This window comes from Peromyscus leucopus, chromosome 22 (assembly GCF_004664715.2).
Source record: "Peromyscus leucopus breed LL Stock chromosome 22, UCI_PerLeu_2.1, whole genome shotgun sequence".
Classification (NCBI taxonomy): Eukaryota; Metazoa; Chordata; class Mammalia; order Rodentia; family Cricetidae; genus Peromyscus; species Peromyscus leucopus.
Genome location: NC_051081.1, coordinates 5,661,415 through 5,677,935, shown reverse-complemented (window position 1 = coordinate 5,677,935; position 16,521 = coordinate 5,661,415).

The following is a 16,521-nucleotide window of genomic DNA, read 5'->3' as shown; positions in this document are numbered from 1 at the left end:
CTATGCCTACAAGGCCACACCTCCTAATCCATCCAAAGCATTTCATGATGACTAAATATTCAAACATATTGGCCTATGGGGACCTCTCTGCAACAGATCATGTACTACTAACATGCAATTTACCAGCATTACCATTAAAAAAGTTGGAATGGAAGCACAGTAAGGAAATACTGGAAAAAAGTAAGATCAAAAATCAACTTGACATACTACAAATTCTGTATCTCCATATCTGATGTCAAACACTCTTCAGATCTCCAATTCCTTTCAGCCTTGTTGACTGCAGCACTATTCTCTGCCTTGGGCTGGTTCCACATTCTGTTAGCAGGTTTCCTTGGCAGGTATCTAATGACTTTGGGTTCTCCAGCATCTTGGGGTCTCCAACACAATACAAGCTTCACCTTCACAGCTTCATGCAATGGTTTCTCTAGGCTTCCAAGGAGAGAAATCCTTGACAATTGCCTGGCCTCATTGGCTGTTCTTAGTCTCAACACCCTTCTAGTATCCTTGACCAAAAAGCCAAAACAAAGGTCAAATCTGCCAAGTTCTGCTACTTGCTGGGGCTGGACTTGGAAACCTCCTTAAATTACACTTACATCAGCTTTCCATTGCTGATGTTTACCTTCCCTGCTTATGCTGTCCTTTAATTCCTTCTCACAGTTTGAAAGCCTACGAAGTGGGTTCTTACTGTGAGGCCACTACTCCCTTCAATGCATCACCCGGCTTTTCTTTAAACTTTTTTTCTCTTCATGCACCAGACTTGGCTCCATTATACTTCCTGGATCTCCTTTTAGCTAAAAAATGGACATTATTTTCCTTGCTCAGATTCCTGACTTTCATTATTACTCTGCACAAGAGGGACCACTGAAAACCACAGGACAGAGTCAATATCAGGCTGTCTTGACACCACTTCTGCCAATGCAATTATTTTAAACCTCTTAAATTTATCCCGCTTTCGAAAACAGGGCAGAAATCAGCCACGTTCTTTGCCAAAATATCACAGGAACGTCTTCTAGCCTACTTACTCTCCTCTAAAACCTCTCGAGCAGAACCATCATAATCTACATTTCTCTCAGCCCCACTGTCTCTCACATTCCTTTTAGTATGTCTTATTAAGGCCCATTCAAAGCATTCAAGCGCTTTCCTAATCCAAAGCCACAAAGACCGCATTCCACCAACAAGCAGCATGGTCTGGCCCGTCCCAGCAGTACCCTGTTCCCTGGCACCAACTTCAGTCCAAAACAGTGTCTTTTGCTGAAAGAGAAAACATGAAAAGAGCAAATATTTTAAAGAAAATCATTAAATTGTAACTCTGTATATTTATTTTATTGTCATTGTGAGGAGCATGGCAGCACACAGGCAGACAACTAGATCTGTAGGCAGTAGGAGGAGAGGAAGGCTGGGCCTTGGAAACCTCAAAGCCTATGCCCAGTGGCACACTTGCTCCAATATGGCCATACTTATTTCAACAATGCCACATCTCCTAGTCCCTCCTTAGTAGCACTACTCCCTGATGACTAAGTATTAAAACATATGGAGGCCATTCTCATTCAAATACTAGAGTATCACCTTTTTATTTTATTTTCTTTTTACATAGATCACTACTCTAATCTGTACTTGCTTCTATTCCCCAATGTCTCCAAGTCATTAAGAATTTTATTTGATTTTTCAAACATGACTATGTATTTATTTGTTTTTAGGGCAAGGTGTATGGTAGGTGTCTGGGTTTTGGTTTTTATTGCTGCAGTGAAACACCACAACCACACATGAATCAGGGAGGAAACAGTTTATTTGGCTTACACTTCCATATCATTTTTCATCTCAATGGAAGTGAGAAGAGGAACTCAAACAGGGCAGGAACCTGGAGGAGAAGTTGATGCAGAGGCCATGGAGGAGTACTGAGTACTCACTCTATTGCTCTCCAGGGCTTGCCCAGCCTGTTCCATATAGAAGCCAGTACCACTGATGCTTGGATTGGACCCACTTACAATAATCGGGGCCCTCCCTCATCACTAATTAAGAGAATGCCTTACACTCCAGCTTGTAGAGGCATTTTCTCAGTTGAGGTTCCCTCTTCTCAAATGATTTCAGCCTCTTTTAAGTTGACAACAAACAATCCAGCACATTATGCCAGACATGCCTTGTTACTATGCCATTGGGAATTGCTTTGAACACCTAAACTGCCTGTGCCATCCAGTGCTGGGAATGTAGTTATGCAGGTCAGCTAGAAAGAGAATAATACAAGGAAATGGGTGTCCTAATGGAGCCCAGTCTTTTGGTGGAGAGTTGCAAATGCTCAGAGGTCTCTGTAAGAGAGTCCCTTGTCCACTTGCAAGCTGGTATACCCACAGTAGAGAAAAGGAAATGGCAGGAAGGAGGTTGAAAGGTCTAAATTTGTCTGCATTTGGGATTTTCAGTTTTTAGTCAGATAATCAGCTTTAGGTGATTAAAATATCTGCATAAATAATTTTGGGATGCCCACAGACCAGGACTGCAAAGAATTTGTATGAACAAGTGAATTTCCTTCTTTACTGTTCTTTACTTCCTATTTACTGTTGTTGCACTAGTTCAAACAGAACAAAAGTGCTGAATGAGTTGGTGTGACCCTGATTAACTGGCCTGTTATTTTTCTGACTGAAAATGTACAGCTAGAAGAGGAAAGGTGTGATTAATCCTTGGTATGCTCCAATAGAAATGCTACTCCCTTGAGCACATGAGGCTGTAAAGCTTGATTTAATGCTTTAAAATAATTTTTAAGATTATATTTAGACCTCAAATTTGTGACAAATAGATTGTAACATAAAAAAACAGGCAATGGCTGCCAATGTTTCTGCACAACAGGAGTACCAGGCATACCCTTGCCATCTACCCTGAACTCTTCATCCCAGGAACTGGGCTGGGATTCCCTTCACCCAGTCTCTGGTTCTTTTGTACATTAAAGTAGCCGTTGTAATCATGGAGATAATCATATGGGTAAGACACAAAATTGATGTATTTGATGCAGTAAAGCTTTTGCACATCAGTCGTATTGAAGAGAAATCCTGTGAATATAGTTAATGTGGTAAAGCATTTGCTGGTCACTGTCTCTTCAAAGGCAGGAAAGACCTCATACTGGAAAGATGATCCATGAATGTAATAAATGCAGTAAAACCTTTCATAACACTCATTTTTCACACTGAATCATCTCACTGGTGCTCAAGTAGGATTACTAGAAACACTCCATCAATACAACATTGTCTCAGTTTTCAATTGTAACCATATTTTCATCACAGTATAGAAGAACACAGTACAATTTAAATAATGAACATAATTTAAAATGAAAGTGATATTAATACTTCCATCAATTTTTGTCAAATTAGTTTATTCTGAGGACTAAACACTTGTTCTTACCACTTTCTCAGGAACAATAATGAATACTAGAGAATTGTCTCAGTGGGCAAAGGTGGTTGATATTAAGCCTGGTAACCTGAGTTCATTTTCTTGGAGCCCCAAGTTATTCAAACAAGTTTTCCTCAGAGTAATTTATGTGGACTGTGGCATATGAACATCTCCACACAAGCATGTACATATACTTTCAAACCAAAATAATGGCCAGTGAGGGCATTCACCATTTTAAGGAATGTGTTGCCAAACTTGACTGTCTCAGTTTAATCTGTAGTACATAGAGAATGGATACATGTAATTGGTCCTCTGATTGACACATGTAGACCATGGCATAGGTGTATACACAGTGTTAAATTTTTGGAAAAGGTGAAATGAACAAATAAAATATCAAAAATGTGGAGAACATGGGAAATGGTTTACCAATTAAAATTAATACATTGTAGAATTCCAAGAAGTATTACTGTTCATCAAAACAATGGTGGTTCCTGTTTAAATCTTATATTACACTTTAATACTCTGATTCAAAGATAGGTCATTTAGAAAGATATCTCAGCTGAGCGTAGTCATGAAGCTGAGCAGGCAAATCTCTGTGAGTTTGAGGTCAGCATAGTTCACATAGTGAGTTCCAGGACTGCCATGCTATATAGAGTGATCCTGGCTCTAAATAAAAAAAAAAACAAACAAAACAAAACAAACAAATAAATATCACATTATAGAAATTTTCCTAATATAATCTGGACTCATCTAGTTTCAACTAAAACTTTTGTTGTCTTCCTTCACATCAAGAGGAGTGTGTTAACAATGACAATATGATATAGAATATACAAATTCATAGAGACAGAAAGATTAGACATTATCTCAAGCTGGAGAAGTAAAGAATATAGAGCAATGATTTCCTAAGTACGGAGTTTCTGTTTTGTGTGATGGAAAAGCCCCACAAATGGACAGTAGTATCACAACATAATATCATGAATGTAATTAATCAATACAATTAATGTAATGAATATAGTTATTGAATGAATATTGTGAATGTAATCAATGAATATACAAATATAATTAATATCATGAGTGTAATTAATGAATATATGAGTGTAATTAATATTTTGAATGTAATTCATGCCACTGAAATGTGAACTAAAAAATAGTTACAATTGCAAATATTATTTTCATTTAAAAAATAAGATGGAATGAAATCACCATACATTATATGTGTGTATGAAATTAAAGACAGCAATGTTTTAAAATAGAAAGTGATAATGATGTCATGGGCCTATGAGGATGCTGGACTAAAGTTTATCAAATTGTGCAAACAGGCAAATTGTATACTACATGAATTATTTGTCAATAAAGATTTTATAAAATGTAAAAAATAAAAAATAAATTAATAAAAAACAATGACAATATGAAGCAATGCGAAGATTCCTTTTACAGAGGGATAGAAATCCATTCATTCCTTTGATGACCATGTAGCATGGACTTTCCTCATTTCCCAGTGGTAGAAGATAGAAGAATGATGGAGTATTTTCACTTCATCTTCTGTATCATAGTGAAATATTCTTGGGATGGAGAGTCTGTTCCATAGTACCGCTGCTGTTGGTGACAAAAGTTTGGTTCCTAGCATATACATCAGATGGCTCAGAACTCCCTATAATTCCTAGTCAGGAAGACATGGTACACTTTCTGGCTTTCTTGGGTACCAGGAATTCACATAGTGGAATGGCATGATTGTGTTTGTGTTTGTGGTGTGTGTGTGTGTGTGTGTGTGTGTGTGTGTGTGTGCCTCCATATTGTAAAAAGGGCTTTCTTCATTCATATGTTATATCTTAAATTAATTTAACTAAATTGTGTAGTTGAAAAAAGGTCAAGGAATGTAGTAGTATGAGAATTCTGAGAGCTTATGATAGCACTCCAAGAAAACAGCCCAAGTGTCTTATGTAGTGATATACTGTGCACCCTAATAAAGCTTGGCTGAGGATCAGAGGACACAGCCAGCCACTAGATTAGACATTAGAGGCCAGACTGTGATGGCACACATCCTTAATCCTATCACTCAGGAGGAAGAGAACCGTCTGGATCTCTGTAAGTTCAAGGCCACACTGGGCTACATGAGAGAAACAGAGCCAAGCAGTGGTGGCACACACCTTTAATTTCAGCACTTGAGATCTCCTGCCTTTAATCCCAGGAAGTGATGTCTGGGCAGAGAAAGGTATATAAGGCATGAGGAAACAGGAATTCTCTCTCTCTTAAGGTTGAGGATTTTGTAGAGGTAAGAACATGGCTGGCTTGTTCTGTTTCTCTGGTCTTTCAGCTTTCACCCCAATATGTAGCTCTGGTTTTTTTTATTATTATTAATAAGACCATTTAGCAATTTGTGTTACAGTCTTGTCACCTCATTTTCTTCAAACCATAGGATTGTTTTTGGAATGTATTTTTATGCTTCTTTCAAGGTATAGCAGATAGTAGTGAGTTTATTTCTGATTACTCATTATTGCTTGCTTGTTATTCAATTAAACCTTTAAACAATATATTATATGGCTCTATGGAAAAGCATAGTTTTCCACAGACAGTTTCTCCTTGTAATTATATGCATCCTTAACTCATAAGTTTACTCATATGACTTTTCTTAACCTTTAGAGAATAAATTGTCTGGTGCTCTGGATGAAATTGGCTATTACATGAGACTTTACTCTGTCTCATATTTAGGCTTCATTTTCCCATTTCCATGCCCATCTAGAGCAGAAAAAAGTGTCACCCAGAACAAGGACTTCAAGTTGACTATGAGATAAGAGAGAAGGGATCTTCCCAGAAGGAGGTGTATGAGTACTATAGGACAGAAGCCAAGGAAGCCTTTGCCATATGACAGCTTTGCTGTGGAATTTCTATTGCTGTAAAGACACACCATGACATCTGCAAATCTTATAAAGGAAAAGATTTAACTTGGGTGCATTGCTTACAGTTTAAAAGGTCAGTACTTTATCATCATGGTGGGGAGCATGGCAGTCTGTGCAGGCAGATATGATGCTGGAGAAGTAACTGAGAATCCTATATCTTTCAGGCAACAGGAAATCAACTGAGACACTGGGTAGTATGAGCATAAAAACCTAAAAGCCTCCCCCATCACATTGACCCACTTCCTCCAACAAGGCAATAACTACTCCAACAAGGCCAAACCTCCTAATCATGCTACTCCCTATGAAATTGTGGGAGCCAATTATATTCAAGCTACCACAAGCTTGTATATCATTTTTAAAAGGATCAACACAGATATTAAAATAACAACTATTATATTTATTTCAGATTTATGATTGTAATCCTTAGAACTTTAGATGAGGAGGTATGAGACATATTCTGAAAGAATATTGATTTCAAAGGATGACTAGACTGCTACTAACAACTCCAGGGAGGCTATCTAGTAAAGAGGACCCCAAGAAAGACACAGGGATCACCCAGCGACAGAGAAATGGATGAGATCTACATGAGCAAACTGGACATGGGGTGGGGGTAATGAAGCACAAGGGTCGAGGAAAAGAGAGCTTAGGGGAGCGGGAGATCCCAGCTGGATCAAGAACCGAGAGGGAGAACAAGGAAAGAGAGACCATGAGAAATGAAGACCCCATGGAAATAGGAAGAAGCAAAGTGCTAGAGAGGTCCACAGAAATCCATAAAGATACCTCCACAATAGACTACTGGCAATGGTCGAGAGAAAGCCTGAGCTGACCTACTCTGGTGATCAGATGGCCAAACACTCTAACTATTGTGGTAGAACTCTCATCCAGTGACTGATGGAAGCGGATGCAGAGATCCACGTCCAGGCCGCAGGAGGAGCTCTGGGAGTCTAATCGGCAAGAAAGAGGAGGGATTGTATGAGCGAGAGTTGTTGAGATCATGATTGGAAAAAGCACAGGGACAACCAGCCAATCTAGTGGAAACACATGAACTATGAACCAATAGCTGAGGAGCCCCCAACTGGATCAGGCCCTCTGGATAAGTGAGACAGTCGATTAGCTTGAACTGTTTGGGAGGCCCCCAGGCAGTGGGACCAGACCTGTCCTTAGTGCATGAGCTGGCTGTTTGGAACCGGGGCCTATGCAGGGACACTTTGCTCAGCCTGGGTGAAGGGAGGAGGGGACTGGAACTGCCTCGACTGAGTCTACCAGGCTAAGCTGAATCCCCAGGGGAGTCCTTGCCCTGGAGAAGATGGGAATGGGAGGCTAGTTGGGGGTAGGGCGGGAAGGGGTGGGAGGAGGGGGGATGGGGGAATCCGTGGCTGATATGTAAAATTAAATTAAATTATAAAATTAAAAAAAGAATATTGAAAAGGCATATAAAGAAGAGGAAATACCCCTGTTTAATTTTGGGTCTTCCTTTGTGATAACAAGGGCAATTACATTCCAACCACCGCATTTTACTCCCTGATCCCCATAAGCTTGTAACAATGGCATAGTGCAAAATGCATTTAGTCCAAATTCAAAAGTCCCCACAGTTTATCACAGTCTCAACAATGTAGTAAAGTCCAAAGTTCAAAGTCTCTTCTGTGAGTCATGCAATCTCTTAAATGCAATCCCTATAAAATCTAAATCAAAAAGCAGATCACATACGTCCAACATATAATGTCACAGGATATACATCAACAGGTATCAACAATTTCAATAAGTCACACCTAGAATTGCCCACACCTCTCTTAGCTGCACAATTTTAGCCAAGTCTTTAACACTTCTCCAGCCTTCTGTGGTGGCACTGGTCCATCATGCCAGCAATTTGGAAGTGGAAGCAGAACACCAAAATTTAATCCAGTTTGGCCTTGTGAGGCCATGTCAGCCAGCCATAAAATGATAGCAGTGTTTATCCCTGCCCAGAAATGAACTGACCTAAGTCACTAGAGTACTCAGACTAGAGTAATAATTTACACGGGTCCTCTGTGATAGCTAAAGAAACTTACTATGTAGCTAGGCATGACTTAAGGACCATTGACATTTTGCTCTGGCTCCTAGTAGCTTGCAGGTGAAATAATAATGGGATAATATCTGTGAGGTATGAATAGCTGCCTTTGCTTCTTTAAAACTTCCTTATTGCTATGGGGAATGATGAACTGATCTTTTTATTGCTGTCTAGCAGGAAAGGAATAAATAACTGAAGGAAGTAAAACATTTTTTCCGTCCAGCTGTGGATTCCATGGATAGTTGTAATACTCAACTTTCTGATGTCTGCTTAAAAACCCCACCTTACCCCCTTCCACACACCATGTTGTCTTGTCTCTAAGGCTGCCTTCCTTCTGCTAGCAATAAGAATAAATTCATTTAGTCTAAATTGGAATAGAGTCTAAGTCTTTGGCCTTTCCCTCAGGATTGGAACACTAAGCCATTCTATGATCAAAACCAAAAGAAATCAGGGTCTCCAAAGTAGAGGTGCCCAGGGTGAGGACCTGGTTTAGGAAGTTAAAGATAGAAGACTGGAACTAGTAGGTCTCGTATAAGCTGTTGGTTTATGCTTGACAGGACACAATGCAGCAACATGGTCATGTGAGAATTTCAGAGCTTGCGAGAACACTCCAAGAAAACCAGACAAAAATATTGTGACCTCAGTTTCTTGGAAACACAGAATTGTTTGTGGAATTTTTTTTTTTGCTTCTCCAAGGTATGGAAAAACATGCTTCTGCTACATATTGCTTGTCCTAGTGATTGTATACTGCTTGAACTCAGGAGAATTTACTCATGTGACTTTTCTTATACCTCAGAGTAAATTGTCTGTTGAGGTGAATAAATTTGGCTATTGCATGTGACTTTAGTCTGCCTCAATTCTGGCTCCATTGTCCCAGGTACCATTTACACTACAGATGTGATATGGATCCACATTGGACCAGGCCTCTAGGCCCTCCCTTGTAGATTCTAGGGAAAGGCTCCCATCTGACAATGACCCCCACCCTCAAAGGGGATTCTAGGCATAGGCTCCACCCCTAACGAATGCCTCCAGCCATTTAGTGGGGTGTCATAGGCAGGGTTTCTACCCCTTAGCCACAATTTCATACCTAGGTTTCTATACATATTGCACTGAACTTGTGTTTATTACTATAACTGTGTTTTGGGTCCAGAAGATCAGACTTTCTTCTGGACCCCACTGTCCTCACCTGACACTGGTTATTTCTCCCTTTTGCAGTAGGCTTATATTCCTAGGTAGACAGTTCTGATGTAGGTGGCATATGAGGAGTCATATCAGATAAGGAATGATGGGAATCTGATGGCCTGAGGAAAGGGAGCTGATAGTGGAGGGTGATGGGGTCAGCTGGGCATCATTGATAAAGCACCAGGCTTGCCTTCTGATGTCTTATGAGTCCCGTTCATCACCCTGTGGCCTAGAGAAGGTTGTCCCTGAGGCTTCAGCTTGCAGAAGTAAAGAATGTACATTGATTACCTGAGCTGTGTCCTCATTAACTGCTGCATCTACAGGATCTGCCTGAGAATGAACTGCATGCCCTCATCCATTTGTCCCTGTAGTGAGATGGTAAGGCAGAAAGGCAGATGTACAGCCTGGTGCACGTGTTGGGTACTCCACTGACCCCTGCATTTCCCCCAACTCAAATCAAAGTTTGTTAATACTCCATGAGCTTGGTCTGTGGACAGGGATGTTCCCTGAAGTCACAAGCCTGTCCTAGAACAGAAGGGGAAACCGAGGCCCAGGGAATGACAGAGGAATGCTGAAGGAGAGTGTGGACTCCTAGATGGAGTCAGGAGTCAGGGAACTCACCCAAATGACATACAGGAGATGACTGCTGCATAAAGCCACCATAGCACTGTGCTCCAGGGCTCCATCTGTAGGGTAAGGGGAGGGGGAGGCAGAGGGATCACAGTTTCAAGGTCATTCCTGGCTACACAGTGAATTTGAGGTCAGTCAGTGTCACATAAGACCCTGTCTCAAAACAAAAGGAAGCAGGGTGGAAGGAAGGAGAGGAGGTGCTGAGGAAGGGGAGTTCCATCCATAGTCAGACACACTCCACATTCCTCTGTACCTGAAGCAAAAACCTCATGTTCAGTGGCCACTGATTACTGACTCAGGAACGTGACCCTAAGGTATATTGCCCAGTCTGGATCCTGCCAGCCATCCCTGTCTTCATCCTGACTGCTCTGCCTGTGGCTTCCATCACCTGATCCCATGATCCATAGAGCCAGTACCTCAGTCACCTGATGCAATGCTGTCACCTGGCCACACAGAGCTTCCTCCTCCTTAAAGCTTTCTTGGAAGGCCTGCTGCAACTTATTGCCCCCCTCAGGATGAAGATACCTTTGGACACTTCTGTGATATCGTGTGGGAAAGGCCCCTGCGTATGGTCACAGTTATCCAGGCAGCAGCCTCTGAACCTCTTCTGTGCAGCTTGGTCATTAATTCGGGCCAGTTCCCAAGCTTACTGGGAACTTTATTGTTATAGCCCAGGGGTTAAAAGCATTCCTGATATGTTTGGGGGGAAAATCCAAGGAAATACCTTTATTTGTAACCCCGAGTTTGATTCCATGGTTGAAAGAGAAAAATCATTCAGGCAAGTTGCACTCCTTCCTCCATATATGCCTGTCCTGTCCCCCACATTATTAAATACATGTAATTTAAAGAACATCAAAAAGGTAGATGGTCATGGGTTCAAATCCTGACAAATGATCGGTTTTGTGACTGTGTGACCTTGTTTGAGTGGCTTCAGCACTCTGTGCCTGTTATTTCAAATAGGGATAGTTAGAGAGAGCAGTAAGGTCTAAACTCTGTTACCATGGTTACAATTACCAGTTGGACCATCCACGTGCAGAATGGCTGTATCCATGGATCACTTTGTTCTCTATGCCCCAGATTACCCTAGTAGAGTTAGTCTGATTTTGTAAGACCTTTCCAGCTTTGAGGATCTGTTCTGTGTAACCTCAGCTTCATGGGCCATGATAGTGAACAAGGAGGGTACTTATATTATTGTCCTTATCTTTGGCCTTTGCAGGAATTCTTGTGCATGGTTTCAGGCTGGGATGCCCTTTTGAACTCTGTAAAAAGCCCACAATGCTGCTCCTGGGCTGTGGCCACCTGGACCTGGGCCACATGCCTATGACTCTTCTTAGGCTCCTGTTAAACAATGCCTCATGCTGCACTGTGGCCCTAGACCATCCATGATTCTCTGAACATCTGAAATAAAAGAGGCTTGGATCCTGGTGCTCTTCCTACCCTTCTATGCAGAGCAGTTGGCTTTCTACTTCAAGGATGGTTCTGGATTCCCACTTGACCCAAGGAATATTCTAGTCCTGCTATGCACCTCTGGCTACTGGCTGTGTATCCTGTGACAGGTAGTTAAGATCCTCTGTGCCCTACCTTCCTCACTTGATGGTGAAGGCTTGTTATCCAGAAACTTAGAAGCTGATGCAGGAGGCTTAGGAGTCCAAGGGCTCCAGTGTGAGTTCAAATGCAACACAGGCAACTGAGAGAGACCTTGTATCAACACAACACACACACACACACACACACACACACAGACACACACACACACACACACACACACGGAGAGAGACAGGCTCAATTGTAGTGAATTTTTTGGTTTGTTTGCATTTTGTTTTGTTTTGTTTTTGAGAGGTTCAATGTGCAGCTATTCATCAGCAAGTCTGCTATATCAATGTTTTCAAGCTCAGATGAATCTCAACGCATAGGAAGATGTCCTAGCATGCACCAGGCCTCTGTGTAAAGAAAGATTGTTCATAGAACTTGTCATCCCAGGAATTTGTAGGTGGAGGCAGGTGGGTGATGAGTTCAAGTTCACCTGTATATGTAAGAGTACATATGTAGAGGCAAGAGCAGAGTGTTCAGGAGTTGATACCCTTTTACAAGCACCCAGAATTCTCCTTACATGACTGCAGTCCTTGTCCATGTTCTACTATTCATCCCCCTTTTAAAATTTTTTTTAAAATGCAGGATTTCCTGAGAGGTTTAGATTTCAGATGTAGATAAAATTTATTGACATTTAATGTATGAGTATATTATAAGCAAGCAAATTAGAAACATTTCCTGCAACCAAAAATAAGAATAAAATTATGAACAGTGTTATTGGTTGCATTATCATGATGGTCACAAAAATCTAGGGAATAGATTGAAAAGAGACCTATATGACAATTAGTTCTGGTATCTCTTGGAACTTATTCTACTTTGACCTTATAATTTGACCTGATAATAGAAATATAAATGTTATGATGTTATGAAATATAAATGCAATGTGAAGTGATTCAAATCCCGGGGATAATTGTTGTTTTAATGTTTTATGTGCACATTCATCTGTGCCCCAGAGGTGAAGACTATATAGAATGCCTATTATATGAATAACAGTCCACTCTTTACAGGGAGGTTAGAGTGTGGACAAGTCAAGTATGAGTAATAAACAAAGGATAGTTGTGGTTTTCTACCAGACATTGTAGTTCCTGTAGTATTGGGAGAATAACAGGATATGAATATAATTAGAGCAGTTTCTATGGCTGAAAAATATTCCTATGGTACGAGCAGAATCTGAAGCAATATTTAAAGGTTGACAAATTAACTGTAATATATGAATCAAAACAGCCAATTTCACCTGTTGAGCCCAGAAAAAAAAAAACAAGTAATAAGAGATGTATGAATATCTGGACCATGAATCCTCCTAATCCATTAGAAGAGCTACCAATAAGATAAGTATCAGTCTGTGGAATAGGAGAAGGTTGCACAATTTTTGTAAATATTAAATTCAGTTTGCATAAGAAACTCCCATAGTTTGCCAGCTGGATAATTATTTCCTATCAATCCATTGTAATTTGTAATTTATTTGAAAGTCCATAGAGTTCTTTAATGTGCTTAAGCACAGTTAGTTAAGGGTAATGTAATACAGCAACAATTGAATCCATGCAATTGCTAATATAGGGTCCTGTCCTGATTTACTAATTAAACAAGAAGAGTAAGGAAAGCAGTTCGTATTTTCTGACCATTATGGTGTAAACAAATCCATCCCAAAGGTTTATCCTCTTGTGCTATAATAAATGTAGGGGACATGTTAGTTAAGGGAAATAAGTAAAGGCAGGATTAACATGCTACAGAAGTGACTCTTTTAGTCTGGATTAAAATAGTTGTGGTTGTTACTTTGTCTCTCCAGGCACCATTGAGGATGATCCAATGTTGACTCTCTACACTTTGAAATAAAATGGTTAGTGTAAAAGTAGGTATTCCTAAAGTATGATGCAGCCAATTAATATGCCCTAAGAATTTCTGAATGTCATTATGTGATTTTAATAGTCTTATTTATTGGACATTTTTCGTTTGTGATTTATCAGTTATCCTAACAACTAACTATCCCAAATATTGTACAGTGTCTAATCTTTGTAACTTTTCAGTGCTATAATTATCCCATTTTATGTAGCATATCCTGAGTCATTTCATACATGGATTGTAGCTCTTTGGAAGTGGCTAACAGGATATCATCTATATAAAAAATAATATAACCCTGAGGGAAGGACTGCCTCACAGGCTCTAAAATCGGTGTGACTGGGCTGGCCTAAATCTAATCTACCTGCCTCGGTCTCCCAAGTGCTGGGATTACAAGCATGCCCCACTACACCCAGCTGAGATGTTTTTAAAATGACCTATCTTTGAATCAGAGATGAAAGGATATTGTAAGATTCATGGCAGAACCATCATTGGTTGGATGAACCGTGATACTTCTTGTATCCTATGGTATATTAATTTCATCTGGTAAAACATGTCCTATGTTCTAAATACTTTGGATAATTTCTGTGGTTTATTAATTTCAACTCTATAAAAAAATTTAACTGTGTGTACACACCTGTAACATGGTGTGCATGTGCCAGTCAAAAAACAACTTACAATTGTCTATTCTCTACTTCCTCCATTTTAGTACCAGAGATCAAACTGAGGCAGACAAGTGCCTTAATCTGGTAAGAGAACTCATTGACAATTATTTCAGTTTCAAAAGTATTCACATATGTGCAGGTGTGTGGGTATACCTATGCATCAGCCTAAGTGTAATAATCAAGAAAAAATTTGTATGATTAGCATGGATTTCATTTCTAGGACATCCAAAGGTACATATGAGATCCTGTCTGATACAAACCAATGAGAAAAGATAGAAAGCACTCTGACTCAATCAAAATTACTCCAAAATGTTAAACTTCCACTCCAGGTTTGTAATAGTCTATCAGAAAACTGTAGTGACCATGTTTAAAGTGTAAAGCAGATATGATATTCCTAAGAAGGAGTGCATTTTTAATAAGTTACAGATTGACAGATCAAACAGTTCTCAAATCTTCAATAAATTAAATGGTGATCCTAAGAAAATGAAACAAAAACAGCAACAACCAAAAAGATAACGTATATAAAGCTGGTGCTACTAGGAAGATCACTTGTCACATCTCTGGAGGACCTGGATCAATAAAAGCCTTTAATCCCAGCACTTGATAGGCTAAGGGAGGTTGATCTCTATAGTTCAACACCAGCCTGGTCCACAGAGCAAGTTCAATGGTCAAGGCTACAGAGAGAGAAGAGAATCTGTTTCTAAAATAAAAACTTTAAATGCATTAATGTTTATTTTTAATTAAAGTTTGATTCAAGTCTCCTCATGTAACTACCTGATATAGATGCACTCTTGTGCAACTTGAGTTCCCTGTAACAGCAATTTGTGTTCCTATCAGCTGAGCCTTATCTCCAGCTAAATATATAAGTATTAAATCTCATCAATTTAATTCTAAATCAAAAGGTTTAATTTTTCAGACATTTAAAAGTTGATTCTTTTATCAACATAAAATAATTAAAATAATTATTAGGATCATTTGCATGAGAAAAATAGCTTCACATGATACACTAGTGATGCTCAGGAATTAAATTCAAGAGAGTAGTCTTCCCAGAACAAAAATTTTCTATTTGGCACCTCTGTTTCTTTCATACTTATTTTTATTTTTTGAAACCAGCTTGCACTGTGTGGTTCTGCCTGGCCTTGAAGTCACAGATCCATCTGCCTCTGCCACACAAAGGTTAGTATTAAGGCACAAGTCATCATACTGGACCACATGTATAATCTTGATGCAAAATATTACAAGCTGAGAGGTAAATAAGGGGAAAATGCCTCTAGATCTCAAGTAAATATACTGTGTACACAGCATAGTTCTTTTTTAACATTGTCTGGACCTTCCCTCATAGGTTTTGTTTCACTTTCTTATTGAGGTTTATTTGTTTACTTTATGTGTGTTTTGTGCATGCCTGAATGTATGTACTTGCATGCCTAGTTCTCTCAGAAGACAGAAGAGTGGTCAGATCTCTTGACATTTTGGTTATAGGCATGTAAGTCAACCAACCTGGTGTTGAGAACAAAGCTCAGGTCCTTGGCACCAGCATCACACAGTGTTGACAGCTGAGCCTTCTCTGCAGGCACCGTGGGTTTCTGAACCTGGTGAGCCTGTATTCTTGGAAGATGGTTTTACTTAACTTTTCTTTTCTAACAATAAAGAGCCAAAGCATACCTACTCAATGCACCCTCAAAAAGATCAAGTGTCAGTGTAAAATTCTTGGTCATGGTCATCATGGCTGTCTTCATGTTCACAAGTAAAATGTTGTAAATAAACATAAGCTTTATGCTTTGAAATTTCCAGATGTTTGGTGTGCTGGAATTTGAAGATATTTGACCTCAGTAGTGTTATCAGCCTCCCATCACCTCTTTGCTAGTCTTTGTAGCAATTGTTTATAAATTGTGACAATAGTACCACATGCACCTCGGGCCTATTCAGAAGCTATCAATGATTGTCCAACTCTTTGGTAATCACCATTAGTATGGGACTCCACCTGCTTGTTTCCAAGTTCAGGTACAAATGAATAGCCCTGGGAAAGTAGATTACCTGAGCCAGACATGATAATAGTATGCCAGACTGAACATTCTAGTCAAGTGTTAGTGTGGCTTTAAAGAATCCTTACCTGAAGGCCTGAAGGCAGGACACAGGATAAAATTCCTCCACAGAGCAGTGGAGCACAGCAGTAAAGCAGCTGGACAGGGATTCTTCAGGCCATTGCCACTGCTGCTGGCTGCTGCTTCAGCACCATCACAAGTTCCAGACAGACAGAGGTGTCAAAAAGTGGACAGTGGAGTTGGGGGCAAAGGCCAGG